The sequence below is a fragment of the Microtus ochrogaster genome, unplaced genomic scaffold, assembly GCF_000317375.1.
Source record: "Microtus ochrogaster isolate Prairie Vole_2 unplaced genomic scaffold, MicOch1.0 UNK29, whole genome shotgun sequence".
In the NCBI taxonomy this organism is placed as follows: Eukaryota; Metazoa; Chordata; class Mammalia; order Rodentia; family Cricetidae; genus Microtus; species Microtus ochrogaster.
The window spans coordinates 921,879-935,219 of record NW_004949127.1 but is presented as its reverse complement, the minus strand read 5'-3'; the positions used below and the strand labels follow the sequence as shown (position 1 = coordinate 935,219).

Below are 13,341 nucleotides of genomic sequence, written 5' to 3'. Positions count from 1 at the left end.
GTGTGTGTGCATGTGGGTATGTCATATATATGCATGGACAGTGTGTGTATGCATGTGGGTATGTCATATATATGCATGGACAGTGTGTGTGTGCAAGTGGGTACGTAGTATATGCATGGGCCTAGAGCCCCCATTTCAGCTAGACTGGCTGGCCAGTGAGCCCTCAAGGATGGGCGGGTCATACTTCCCCACCCACCCCACCTTGCCCAGTAGAAGGGTACCCACTATGTCTGGGAACCTGAACTCAGGGCCTCACGCTGGCATGTTGAGCATCTCGCAGACTATCGTCGTTGATAAGTTGATTAGTAACAAAAAGACATTTTTCCTCAAATTATTTTAGGCTAGGTTAGACACTTACATGAGAGCACAGAAGCCTCTTAACCTTTATGTTTCTAAAGTTGAGGTTGCCATGCGAGTATTGCACCATTAGCTTTGACACACTCCTTACCCCAACGACCTAAAACATTAGCTAAAAGTTTCGGGCTTAAGACAACTGTGAGGAGGGGCTCAGAAAGAAAACGTATCCAGGGTTAACCTGGCGGAGAGACCACAGCTGGGGTCTGGAGTCATCTGTAGATTCCTCATTCACAGACTCAGCTGTGGACAATGGGCACTGTCGGGGCCATCAGCCGAAACAACAGTAAGGCCTCTCCATATTGTCTGGGCTTCTTCTCACATGGAGGCAGGGATGAATATCACACATGAGATAAACAAAGAGGAAGGGAAATTTTTAATGCTCTCCCCTTGAAATTCACGTTACCTCATTTCACTATGGTCTCTCAGTTGGGCCAATCACAAGCCCATTTAGGTTGAAAGGATAGTATACTCTCCCACCTCTTAATGAATATTGACAATATTTCACAAAAGCCCATGGGAGTGATTAGAATTTTTTGACCAGTTTTGGGGGTTATAATCTGCCCCATGCTCTAACTGCACTTCTTGGGGAAACACACTATGCTCTCCTGGAAGAGCCACGCTGAGCCACGCTGAGCCACGCTGCAGGGGGAACAGAGAGCCAGGACTCGAAACCAAACGTTGGCTTCCTTATCTGTTTCTGTGTCACTGGGAAGTTTGTTTTGCCCTTTGAATCTCTGTTTCCTCATTAAAATAAAATCTGGGATATTGTGGGGGAAATAGAACTTAGAAATCTATATAGCTTCCTTAGAGTTGTCTATATCGTAACACCAGGGATACACCTTCTCCAACCCTGGAAATGCTTTTGCCCGGCCTCTGGATGGTGCTGGCATCATTGATAGAGTCTGAGATAATTGATAGAAAGTCAAGTTTTTGGGTGCTTAATATCTGTCAGTTACTATGGAAGGAGGTTGATGGGTACTGGTGTTATCCAGATGGGAAAACCAAGCCTGTTTAAAAAGCACTAACAGGAAGTGCTAAAGACAGGATTTGCACTTGGGGCAGCTCAGGAAGAGCCTAAGTCCCTGGGTGACTGTGCGAAACAGCAATTTTTCTCAAACCAGATTTGTGAGCAAGGGAGGACAGGCAGCATTGTATTAGACCCTGGAACACGGGTTTGTTTGTCGAAGCTGAGAGCCTATTCTTAACTGGGTTAACACAGGAAACATGGGAGCTACTTGGGCACGAATATAAAGACAGCTCTAGAGAGAATAAAGTGGCTCCCATTGCTTGAATAATCCCGAGTATCGGCTAAGAGTAAACCATTCTCCTGGTCACTTATCTCCTGAATGAGGGGACAGATAACCTTTGGTCCACTGGGAACAGGCTTGACATCCCTGGAATCTCGGAATCTGCGAGGGGAACAGATCGCTCACCCCTGAAGCTGGCTGTACAGCAGCTACCTCTTGGCAAGTTTGATTCTGGAGTAGACTTTCATGGTTTCCAGGTTCTTTGTCTTGCTTCCTTTGATGGATTTTAGTGAGGACTTTCTTTTCTGACCACAGTAAACAGTGCGGCTGTCAGGGAGGGATCCTGGTTGCGGGCACACACAGGTTTCTGATTCCCTACCCAGACAGAGTGTAAGCGTCCCCTAGAGTTCCTTTGCAGTTGACCGTAAGCATCCCAACAGCGGGGGCCCTGACTTGTTTTGTTTCTCAAAGCAGATCTCATGATCAATATTGGCACACAGTAGGTGTTCAGAACTTACTGAGTGTATCAAAGCCCAAATGCTTGAGTCAAAAGCTTAGTCAAGAAGCCCAGAGTCTATGAAATCAAGCCAGCAGCGCTCTCCACTCCAGTGGTAGACGTTCAAAATGCCTAAAATAATGTGATGGCCACAGAAGCCAGCTGATAATGATTGACCGTTGGCTGATCCTGCTGCAACTGATCCTTGGTAAGAGACTGGAAGGTAGAGGGTGCTTTCGCTCTTAGGGAATGCTATTTGTTATTGCATCTTCGAAATCACCTGTGGTCTGTGGGAGTCCCCTTCGCATGCAGTCATTCCGTTTAGTATATATTACCAGCAGGTGGGCATACAGTAACAGAAACAAAGACATTTCAGAAACATCATGTAAACCGTGTTACCTTGATGCAGTGATTAGTCTTGACTGCCAGCTTGACAGGATCTAGGATCACCTAAGAGATAAATCTAAGGGCATTGTGAGGGATTTCTAGCCTGGGTAAGTGGAGGTGAGAAAACCCATCCTGCCTGTGGGAGGCGCCATCCCATCAGCTGGGACCCTGAACTAAATAAAAAAGGGGACGGCAAACAACATCTTATCGGGCTCCCTGAAAGTAATGTGACCAGCAACTTCATGGTCCTGGCTGTCACGCTGTCCCTGCCACGATGGACCACATCCCTCTAGTCGTGAGCCAGATCAATGCCTTCCATTGTTAGTTTGCCTTTGTTGGTGTTTTTGTCATGGCCACAAGAAAAGTAACCAGTACACCTGCGCACAGGCCTCTACTGTGCTGGAGTGAACAGAACTCAGACGCCACGAAGAAGCTTCCTAGTGAGCAAGGCAACAACAGGAAGATCTTTTAGACCAGTGACTTCTTGCCTGCAAACTAATTATAGAACTTTATTGTGATAGGAGTATGTTCCATTTAAATTGATTAAATTATCATTATTATGAGCAGCAGTAGGAGGAGCCCGTGTGTATGCAGGTGCCTGTGGAGGCCCGAAGAGGGCGTCAGATCTCCTGATGGGAAGTAGAAGCAGTTGTGAGCCACTTGGCATGGTTTCTGGGGGCTGAACTCAGGCCCTTTCAAAGAGCAGGAAGTGCTCGTATGCACTGAGCCATTTTAGCATGACATCAATGGCATCTACGGATATATATTTCATAAATAAATTTAAGCACAGAAATTTAAAATCAGAAATGGATTGATATTGGTTAGGAGACCGTGGCCCCAGGGGACTTAAATATTTGTCATACAATTTCTGTATACAGGTCTTAATGAGCACTGAATTTTATGGCCTTCCTTCCTTCTGGAAACAATTTTAAAAATGTTAAATTTTGTAATGCTGTTCGTAATTGGCTTTCCACCACAAGGCAGCACTTTAAAAATAAAGTTGATTTTGTAAAAAAAAAAAAAAATAGTGACACATTCCTTTCTGTGCTGAAATTTCCAACACTACCCTTAAGAGGCAAAGGGCAGTTGGAGATGTTAGACTTTTCCAAATTTCCCCGCAGGTTTCCACAGAGACTCAGTCTCCACGCAGGTGTTTTTCCTAATCCAAAGAGCAAGAACTATTCGAGAACATCCTCTTTGGTAATCCCTCTGAGAATGCACGAAGGAAAATCGCTCAGCTTCCATTTCAGATTCAAGGGATTTGGATTTGGTTTAAACAACAGCTTGTGCAAAACATCTTAGCTCCATTCTTTCACGCTGGGGCGGTAGGTGATGATGTAATCGAAAGGCTGGCTTTGGACTTTCTAAACACAGGGCTGTGACAGCTGCCAACCGACTGCAGGGCTCCCCAGTGGCACACACGGAAGCCAGCACTAGTTCCTTCTCATTCAAAGCAATGTGGGGAATGGGAGCTTTTCTGGTATGTCGAGGTAAACAATAACATTCGCACCTCCTGCTTCCAGCATAAACATGTTGTGCGTGCAGCTCAGCTTTCTCGGGAAGTGTCTCCTTTCCCCACTTCCTGTTGAATGCATACCATTCTGGAGGCTCCTGACAAGTCAGCCTTGTGCAGCTGGAAATAGCTTTGCTTGTTGTCGGTTTGCGTCTATGTATGGTTTGCTTTAAGCTAGAAAGTCTTTAATGCTTGCTCTAAAGGTTGTTAGCGCATGGATTCCTTCACTGGATCTCATATAGCGCCTGACATGCTTATCTAAGCACCGCTTTGTCACCTTCCCTGTGCGGATAAAGGTCTCCGTAAACAGCCACAGCCCTCCCTCCGTGGCGCGTGGTTTGAACTTGCATAATGTGCCAACACTCTGTTTCCCTCGTTACCCATAGTGAACCCGGTGAGACTCTCTCAGTCCAGGTCACGGAAGATTTAGGATGACGAAGGCAGAGGAGAGTTTTGGTCAGCAGCTGAGGGACCACACCACCCATCTCCGCACCAGGTATTTAGAGAATACTGTGACATTCTCATGGTCCAAGAATAAAATCAGATGCTGTGGAACCAAAAGGAGGCTATGGACTTTGTGCAGTGGGTTCTGAGTGCTTTTGGTCACACAAACTCACATATTAGTTAACTTTAAGGCAGACTGAATTCAGAAGAATCCTGGGAACTTCGGTGGTTAAAAATATGACATCTTCCATTTCCACAACCCCAAACTGAAATTCAGTATTTCCTTCCTTTACCATGTGGGTCACAAACCAAAATGGTTGTGACATCGTTGCCAAGAAAAATCACAGATATTTGCATTTCGTATGGCAGTTGTTAGACTAGCTCAATCTCAAAACAGCATTCATGGATAACGCCACTCCAAAATTATGATCACCATTGCAGCTGCTGCTGCTTTGTATGATTTAAGAACACAACAAAGTAATATACTACCCTAATTAAAGAAATAGTTCATCTTATTTTTTTATTTTTGAGATTATAATGTAATTATTCATCTCTCTCCTTCCCTTTTCTCCCTCCAACCTCACCATATAACCCCCCCCCCCCGATCTTTTTCAAATTCATGGCCTCTTGTTATTTTGAACACATTTTAACGGAAAGTGGCTTCCTTTGCAACCGGCATGATTTGTTTTATGTTGTTCAGATATCATTTTGAAAAGAGTCCGTAGGCTTTACCAAGATTGCCACACATGCTCATGGCCCCGAAAGGGTTAAGGTTTCCTGAAACTCTACACAGAGCGCTCAATAATGCAGCAGCCGGTGTCTAGAGTAAATCCTTCCACACTGGCATCTTTTGAGGCTGAAGCAAACTTGACCTTGAAGGCAACACAGTCACACTGCTGCAGGTAGATGCTGCTCACGAGTCCTTTTTCCTTATTTTGCTGAAAAAAAAAAAAAAGGGGGGGGGCCTGTGGCTTTGAAAGCAGCACCTTTTGTCTCGGAGGCTTTCCAACTTTCTCACTGACATTTTGCCCCTAGCATCAACTCTCTCTCTTTCCCTTTCTCTCTCTCTCTCTCTCTCTCTCTCTCTCTCTCTCTCTCTCTCTCTCTCTCTTATTATTGAAATCTACTCTCATGTATAAGGACTTTGCACACAATCTTCTTGTGATTTCAAAACCCAGGGAGAGAATCAAGAGAAAGAATTACGACATTAGAGTTGGAACCCAAAAAGTTGGTCACCGAGTATATGCCAAATGACAGCAATGACTGCCCTCACCATGCACAAATAAAATGTCACACACCAGTTGGCATGTTAAAGAGGTAGCCTCTGAATTACTGGAATCACGAGGGGAGGTAAAGGATGGGAAGCTGTGTTAATAGGTACGTGGTCCATACAAGCCCTTCAGACATTGGACAGTCCTCATGGAAGCTCTGCTCAAAATAGGTCTGCTCATTGAAAGCTACTCGGGAAATAATTGATACAAGCAGTTAGTCAGTGACCACTGTAGCTGAGAGCTGTTCAAGGTTCTCACCCACAAGTGTAAAGGGCATAACTTAAATTTCTGTACCTGGTAATATGATCAAAAACAACGTATTCTTCCACTGAGCTGAAACACAACTAACATCTCATCAACATACAGCCATCATGTATGGAGTTGAGCCGGTCTCTGCCATATGGTACTCTAAAATATGCCTCGATTCTGTTAAATCTGCAGGATTTAGAATCCTGTTTATACATCTAGGCTTGCTTCAGAGCCAGCGTTTTCCTTCAAACTACAAGCTACAGAAGGAGCTAGCAGAACCATAGCAATGCCCCCACAACAACCTCGAGCCCAGGGTATCAGAGAACTGGAGAGGTGAGAACCCTTGCTCGGCAGAGTTACCAAATTACTCACGCAAGACCTGGAGCAAAATTTTTGTGAGCATTTTAAATCTGTGCTGCAATTAAGGTAGACCTCACAACAATGAACATTTGGTTTCAGGCTCTTGTTTTCTTCTATAGATAATTATTTTAATTAATTATAAAGATCAGAACCAGCCCACAGGGCTCCTTAGAAAAGGCCACCTGGTCCCTCCTCTTCACTACTGGGTTTTCAGAGAAAGCCACAGAAAGACTTTACAGTAACACCCAAAACGCAACCACACACACATGTATAGGTCCCACCCCGACTTCCTTGGCACATTGGAGATTCTTTCTCTCTAAACAGGAAGCTGTTGCCAGTGTCCCCCGTTGTTTACAGAGTGCTGAAAGCCCTTTTGTACACTAAGAATCACAACTTTCAAAGTCTAGTGTCTTATCTCCCTGCTCTCATTGATGCTAAGTGTACACGCTGCAGCTGAGAGAGAAACCAAACCCAAACGGCCGTGGGCTGATGCAGAATCAGCAGCTGCAACGAGGAAAAGTTAGCTGCACCCTGCCAGGCAGTGCTGGAGTTGTTAGACTCAGAACAATACCGAACGAGGATTCCTGCAATTCGAGGGAGCACGTTTGGCTCACGCCGCACAACGCGAATCTCTAAATAATGTATGTTAGCAAGTGTTTCGCAAGGAGATTACATTTTAACCTACTTCACGGAACATTAATCCAAATCTAACCACATTCCAGAGACTGCCTGAAATGCATGACTAGAAGTCACTTCGCATTCTTTGCCTGGGTCCATCAGTAACCGCTCCTGAAGACAAAGTTGTAGGAGGTTAAGAGGGGAGAGGGAAAAAACCACCACAGGCTGGGAAAACACGTAACTCCGGCGTATAAAGCAAGCTGGTTACCTCACGTAGCAATGTGGGATTTAGTAGTCCATGCTCCTGCAGCCCCTGGGAAGTAACAACCGCAGTGAAAGCAACAGCAGCAGCGACAGCCTCAGCAGCGAGGTCCAGCATCCACCAGATTCTCACAAGCCTTTGACTATGCGGACAGACTCAGGCACAGACTCTGCCTCTGGCTGACGTCAAAGTCCCTGTCACATGGCCAGATAAAAGCCAAGAGAGCATTGGTTGTCGTAGCAACCACAGACCGGCTCTGAAATTATTTCAATAGGTCATCTGTCACTGATGTGTGGCTTGTGTGTGTGTGTGATGCGTGCATACACACGGAGTGCAAAGCCATCGTGAACGGTGCCTGATAACCACAACCCTCAAAGTTGTGACTCACTAGTGTCTGCAACTTTCATCGTTAAAGCTTGCCAGTCCTTTCCCCAGTTGCCAGGAAATACACGCTGTGACCCACAGCCTTGCTATCACAGCATGAAGCCCCTCCCCCTCCACTCAAGGAAAGAAACTGAAAACTTGCATGACGTGGTTTTCTTAGTGAATTAAATCACCCTGTAAATAAACCGAGGGGAAACAGCTTTCAAAGGGGGTATTGATAGGAAAATTATTCTTAAAACTGAATCCACATCAGGGTACTGAGAGCGCACGGACTGAAGACGGAGCAGCCGAAGGATCCAGACAGGAAACGCGACATAGCAAGCAGGTGAGATTCTTTGGAAAAATGAAGGCTGGCAAACTTCCACAACAGCACAACTTTGAATGACTTGGAGATTAGAAGAAAAAGACAAAAGCCCCCCCTGCAGGCACCAACTTCTACCGCCCACGATTCTCTGACCCACAAGGGCTCGCTGGGGTTTCTCGTCACGTGAATGAATCTACAGCCCACAGACACCAAGTTCAGCGGAATTACCCAGACCAGAGCAGAAGAAGGCCCGGCCCACCTGTTCCCAAATTACAGCCCCATTTCCTTCAGGGCCACTCTAGCTTACCTCTAGCTCTGCGAGCATGCTTAGAACCCAGCTAATTCTCATTCTTAATTAACAGGAAACTAATTAAACAAAAGTAAATGAACCCCAGAGGATGGTACTAAGAAAAAGCCCTTTAGAAAATGTGGACTTTTTCAAAGGACAAGGGAGCTAAAAGGGGAGAAGAGATTGTTCCAAAAAGACCCTCATGAGCCAGAGTTACTAGACTTTCACACACACACACACACGCTCATGCACACTCACACATTTGTATGCATACTCACATATAAACATGTATACACAAATGCACACTTACACATCCATGCACACACATATACACATGCACACACACATGTACACACCCACACGCACATATGTGTGCCTACACACTCATACTCATACACATGCACATACATATATGTATGCACACATACACATATAAGATATGAGTAGCTCTGGGACTCAACTGGTAAAATTACACTTGTGTCACAGGATAAAACATCTTCAAGAAAGTAAGAAGACCTGTCTCTTTCACAAGACTAGTGCCCGATCTGCTTGGCCATGGAAGCTTCCCATCCCATTTTTCTTCTTGATTTCCACGCTAGCCCCAATTAAAGATAATTAAAGATGGATTTTTTTATTGGAATAATTATTTTCCTGAAGCCGTTGGTGGTAGCCTGCCTCACATAAAGGTAAACTATAAAGAAAGATCCTTTAATTTCAGACTGGTGACAGTTGGGGACGGAGCTACTTGTTTGGATGACAACAGTTGAAGCCAGTGTCTATGTAAGTTGGTTTGGATGCCTTATAAGGGGCAGATGTAAGCAATGGTTCTAATGCCCAAATCCACATTCTATTTATAGTGCTGGCTTTCTTTTCAGAGTGTGGGTCCTAGTGATGCGGTGGGGAGGGGAGGAGGCAGGGACAGAAGGCCAGGGATCAACTTCTCCCCGCTGGCTGCCTGACTTGTCTTAGCCCAGGCTGGGAAGCCTCAGCTGCTGCTACTTTATTTACAGAGCAGGAAGTTGCAATGCCAGCTTCCACCAGTAGGTGATGTCTTCAGAAGCAAATTCTCAGAAACCTCTACATTTCAGCACTGCATGTAAAGATTGGTAAAAACTAGCCCCTCTTCCTTTTGAGTTTCCTGTCGATTTTATAGGTACACTTCACTCTATCCTGACTTGGGCTTGTCTGGCAGGTTAAGCTGACCAGGGACTGTATTCCCCATGAGAAAATGGGGACCTGTTTCCTACAGCAAGCACCCAACTTCCCATCATCCATTCTCCTCTGTAAACAACACGGGATTGAGAGTTTGCTTACAGATAACGAAGCTGCCGTCATCTGCAGGGTTAAAACCATCACACCAATCTCCTTGGAGCTCAGATGTCTACCAGTTCGGCTAATAGATGCAGTACATGGTAAGCAACTCACGGTGCCTTCTCCCACGACACTGTATTACACTACAGAGAATACACTCCAACTCATTTTCTGAAGGTCAGGTCATTTTAAAGGTGAAAATGATTCACCTGATTTTAAAATATCCACTCAAACACAGGTCTCCCCAATATTTTTAACTTACCGAAAGTAGGGCTGGTCGCCTATTAGTTGGCCTGTTTTTGCCAGGAATATGTGGTAAATACAGGGTTTACATGCCTCAACTAAAGGGTGCTTTGGCCTGTGAGTAGACAATTCTAATTAGCCGTAAAACCCCTTACTATTCCTTGGCAGCGACCTGATTGTCTCTACTGTCTTCACATCAGTGAGAGGCTCTACCTATTCTTGGAACTGTCTGATTCAAATCTTACGTCTTTTGGTTGGATCTTGGGCAAGTCACAAAAGTGCCCCAAGCTACAGCACCTACATGCTGAGGTCATTGCAAAGATTGCAAGGGGACGAGATCATAAAATTCTGACCCTTGCCACAGGGCAGGGGAAGCAGCGTGTGTTCACCAGCTCTTGGTCATCCGTCCAGCTTTAGCAAGTCTATGAAGACCTCCAGGGCAAGGATCCTATCTGTCATGGTGCCCGTGGTTAGGACAGAGCCCAGACACAGCAAGAGCTCCCTGAGCGTGGAATGACTCATGGATTAGGGAAAGAATGCGGAACAAGAGGAGGACGGAAAGCTGGTCTATTTCTTCTACCAGAAGACTTTGAAGAAATCCCAACATTATCTGCTATTTTCTCCTCGAGTAGTTGGTGTGTGCAAGCACGTGCGTGTGTGTTATGGATGTTTGGACATAAATGTGTGCAGGTACGGGTGTTCATGTGTCCATGGGGAGGGCCAGAGGAAGACACGGTATCTTTATTGCTCATGTTTGAGGCAGGGTGTCTTACAGAACCTTGGAGCTTGCTGGTTTCCAGTTAGGCTGGTAGCCGGCAAGCCCCAGGGGACTCCTCCTTTCCCCTGCCTTCTCTCCCAGTCACTGGGCTACAGACACATGCCACTCTGTCTGTATACACACATGCTGAGACGCGTATTGTGAGTACTCAGACCCACTGAACCGTCTCGCAGACCCAGTAATCAGAATTCTGAAGTGGTGTGGGGCTCTGAAAATCCTCAGAAACTGAAGAGACAAACACCGAAAAACAGCACCAAAGAGAAGGGACCCCAACCCCTGTCCTCCCTGCCTGCGTTTGCTAGTTCCTGAGTAGCCTATGGGAAAGCCTGAAGGGAGGCATGGGGCCACAAGGCAGACAGAAACTCCGCCTGGTTCTGGTGGACCCAGGGGACAAAGTGAAGTTTTGGATCCACCAAGAGGCCTGAGCATGGTAAGCAGCTTAAGTTTTCAGTTCCCATGGATGAAATATTAAATCCTATAATTATTAGAAGACAAATACATGGGGCCTCATAGAGCCAACAACTACTGCAAAGTCACTACAATACCTAAAATAAGGTAATCTCCTGTATTCTTGCTTCCTTCTAGAGTACACAAACCCTCTCCTTATTATAACACAAGAAGATGCCATCCAGGGCCTCTGAAAATTTTCACACATCATTTCCAAATTAATTAAAAAAGAAAAAGAAAATCCTAGGGGTCAAGAATGTCATCTAACCAGTCAAGGTCTATTGTTGCCATTTAAAAAGCGATGCGCGAGAGAAAGGCGCCATGCAACAGAGCTGGAGGAGGTTTTATTGGGGGAAAGGGAACGTTAAAATAAGGTACAGGATGGGGGAGACTGGCCTCTGGGGACAGGAGCAGCAGAAGAGAAGAGAGGGATGCAGAGAGACAGAGATAGAGATGGAAAGTAGGCAGGTCCCATTTAATAGGGAACACAACGAATGTGCACAGGAGTTGCTCTCAGCGGCTGCAGCTGAGGACGGATCCTGTCAGGACCCCAAGGGCAGGCCAGTGCAGATGCCTGAAGACTAACATCTATAACGGAAACAACTGACAGTAGAAACAGACCCACATGCTACTTCTCTGTAGTCAAACAGGGACCTGAGCACACTTAATATGCAGAAGGAAATAAATAAATAAATAAATAAATACATACATACATACATACATACATACATACATACATACATACACAGGGAGTTCTACACATCAAAGCAGGACCGGGAGCTGGAGAAGTAAGGTAATGGCTCAGCAGGTAAGAGGTTATACTGCTCTCAACGGAGGACCCAGGTTCAGTCCCAGCACCTGTGCAGGTGGCTCACAACCACCGGCAACTCCAGCTCTGGCCACTGTCACCGTACACACATGGAGAACCCCTCCCCCCGCACACCAACACAATTAAAAGTCCTCTAAAACAAAACCTGAGACCGCTAACGTGCTAGGGTTAAATAATTGAAGAATGAGTTCTTTCATAGTTAAGGAGAACAAGACCGTATTAGACACAGAAGGAAGGATGGTACTAAAAGAACGGAAATAGAGATAACTGAAAACACAAAAGGTAACAAAACTGAGAACCAGCCAGCTGTTTAAAACAACAAAGTTGACAAGGCTCTATCCAGACTGAAGGGGAAAATGAAATCAACGCTATGGCCATGAAAGGGAGGGGCATCGCTCCAGGGTTATTATTGTGATAAAGATACTGTGGCAAATGCTACCTCTATAAAATTGGCAATTTAGGAAAAAACTGACTCATTAAAAATAAAAGCCACCAAAACTCATCCAACATAAAATACACAATTTGAACGATTGTACAAACTATTAAGCTAATCCTGGGAGTAGAGGCATGGCCACTATGCATGACTCAGGCCAATTGATTTTTGATCAATAGAGACAACTAATTACATGGAGGAAAGAAATTCTTTTCAGCATGATGTAATGGGGGCAGTTAGTTATCTCTAGCGGGCAGAAACCCTCAATCTGAACCCCTCGCCACACACACAGACCCATCAGGTGGGTGCATGAAGTTACATCTTGAAAAAGAAGCCTCAGGGAAAATTTGAGAGGTCCACACCAAAGACAAGACTGACAAAGGAAGGGGGCTACCAAGGAGCAAGTGCTCTGAGAAGAGGCTAACACTCCAGGGCAGACGGGAGGAAGGATACTTGCAAGTGGAAAGACAAATGACTCATATTGAGGCTCCCAGAGAACCCCAAGATCCAGTGATAAACAGTCCAACCAGAAAAGGGGCAGAAGACATGAAAAATAAACATTATCAAAAGCACAGCAAATAGGCACACAAAACATTTTTAATGTCGCTAGTTGTGAGAGTTATATTTTTATTGTCAGCTTGACTGGATTTAGTCACTTCCAAGTAGGTATAAGGGCATTTACAGAGAATCTTCCCTGAAGAGGGAAGAGGTAGACCATTCACAGATGAGGGTCTCAGACTGAATAAAAAGAATAAAAAGGCTTAGAGACATATTTCCTAGGAAAATCAGTATGACTTATTTAAAAAATTTATTTAAAATCATATTACACACACATACACAGAAATATTTAATGATTTATTGTATCTGTGTGTGTGCATGCATGTATGAATGTGTGTGCTGTGTGTGGCCAGTGCCTGCAGGGGACAGGAGATGTCAGAGGCCCTGGAGCTGGAGTTACAGGTGACTGAGACACTATATGGGTGTTGGGAACTGAATCTGGGTCCTGTGCAAGACCTGCAACTGCTCTTAAACTGAGCCATCTCTCCATAAACCCCTATATACACACTCTCTCTCTCTCTCTCTCTCTCTCTCTCTCTCTCTCTCTCTCTCTCTCTCTCT

General features: G+C 45.2%; 1 protein-coding gene across 3 annotated transcripts in view; it reads right to left on the bottom strand.

The window, feature by feature from the left end:
• Ncald (neurocalcin delta) overlaps positions 1-13,341 on the bottom strand; it is a 357,614-nt gene that overhangs the window by 63,615 nt on the left and 280,658 nt on the right. The window contains exon 1 of one of the 3 annotated variants that reach the window (XM_005368115.2): positions 7,211-7,372. The exons of the other annotated variants lie outside the window; for them this stretch is intronic. The gene's annotated coding sequence lies outside the window, so the exon portion shown is untranslated. Of the gene's footprint in view, positions 1-7,210; positions 7,373-13,341 lie in introns of those variants that run through there. 3 annotated transcript variants of the gene reach the window in all.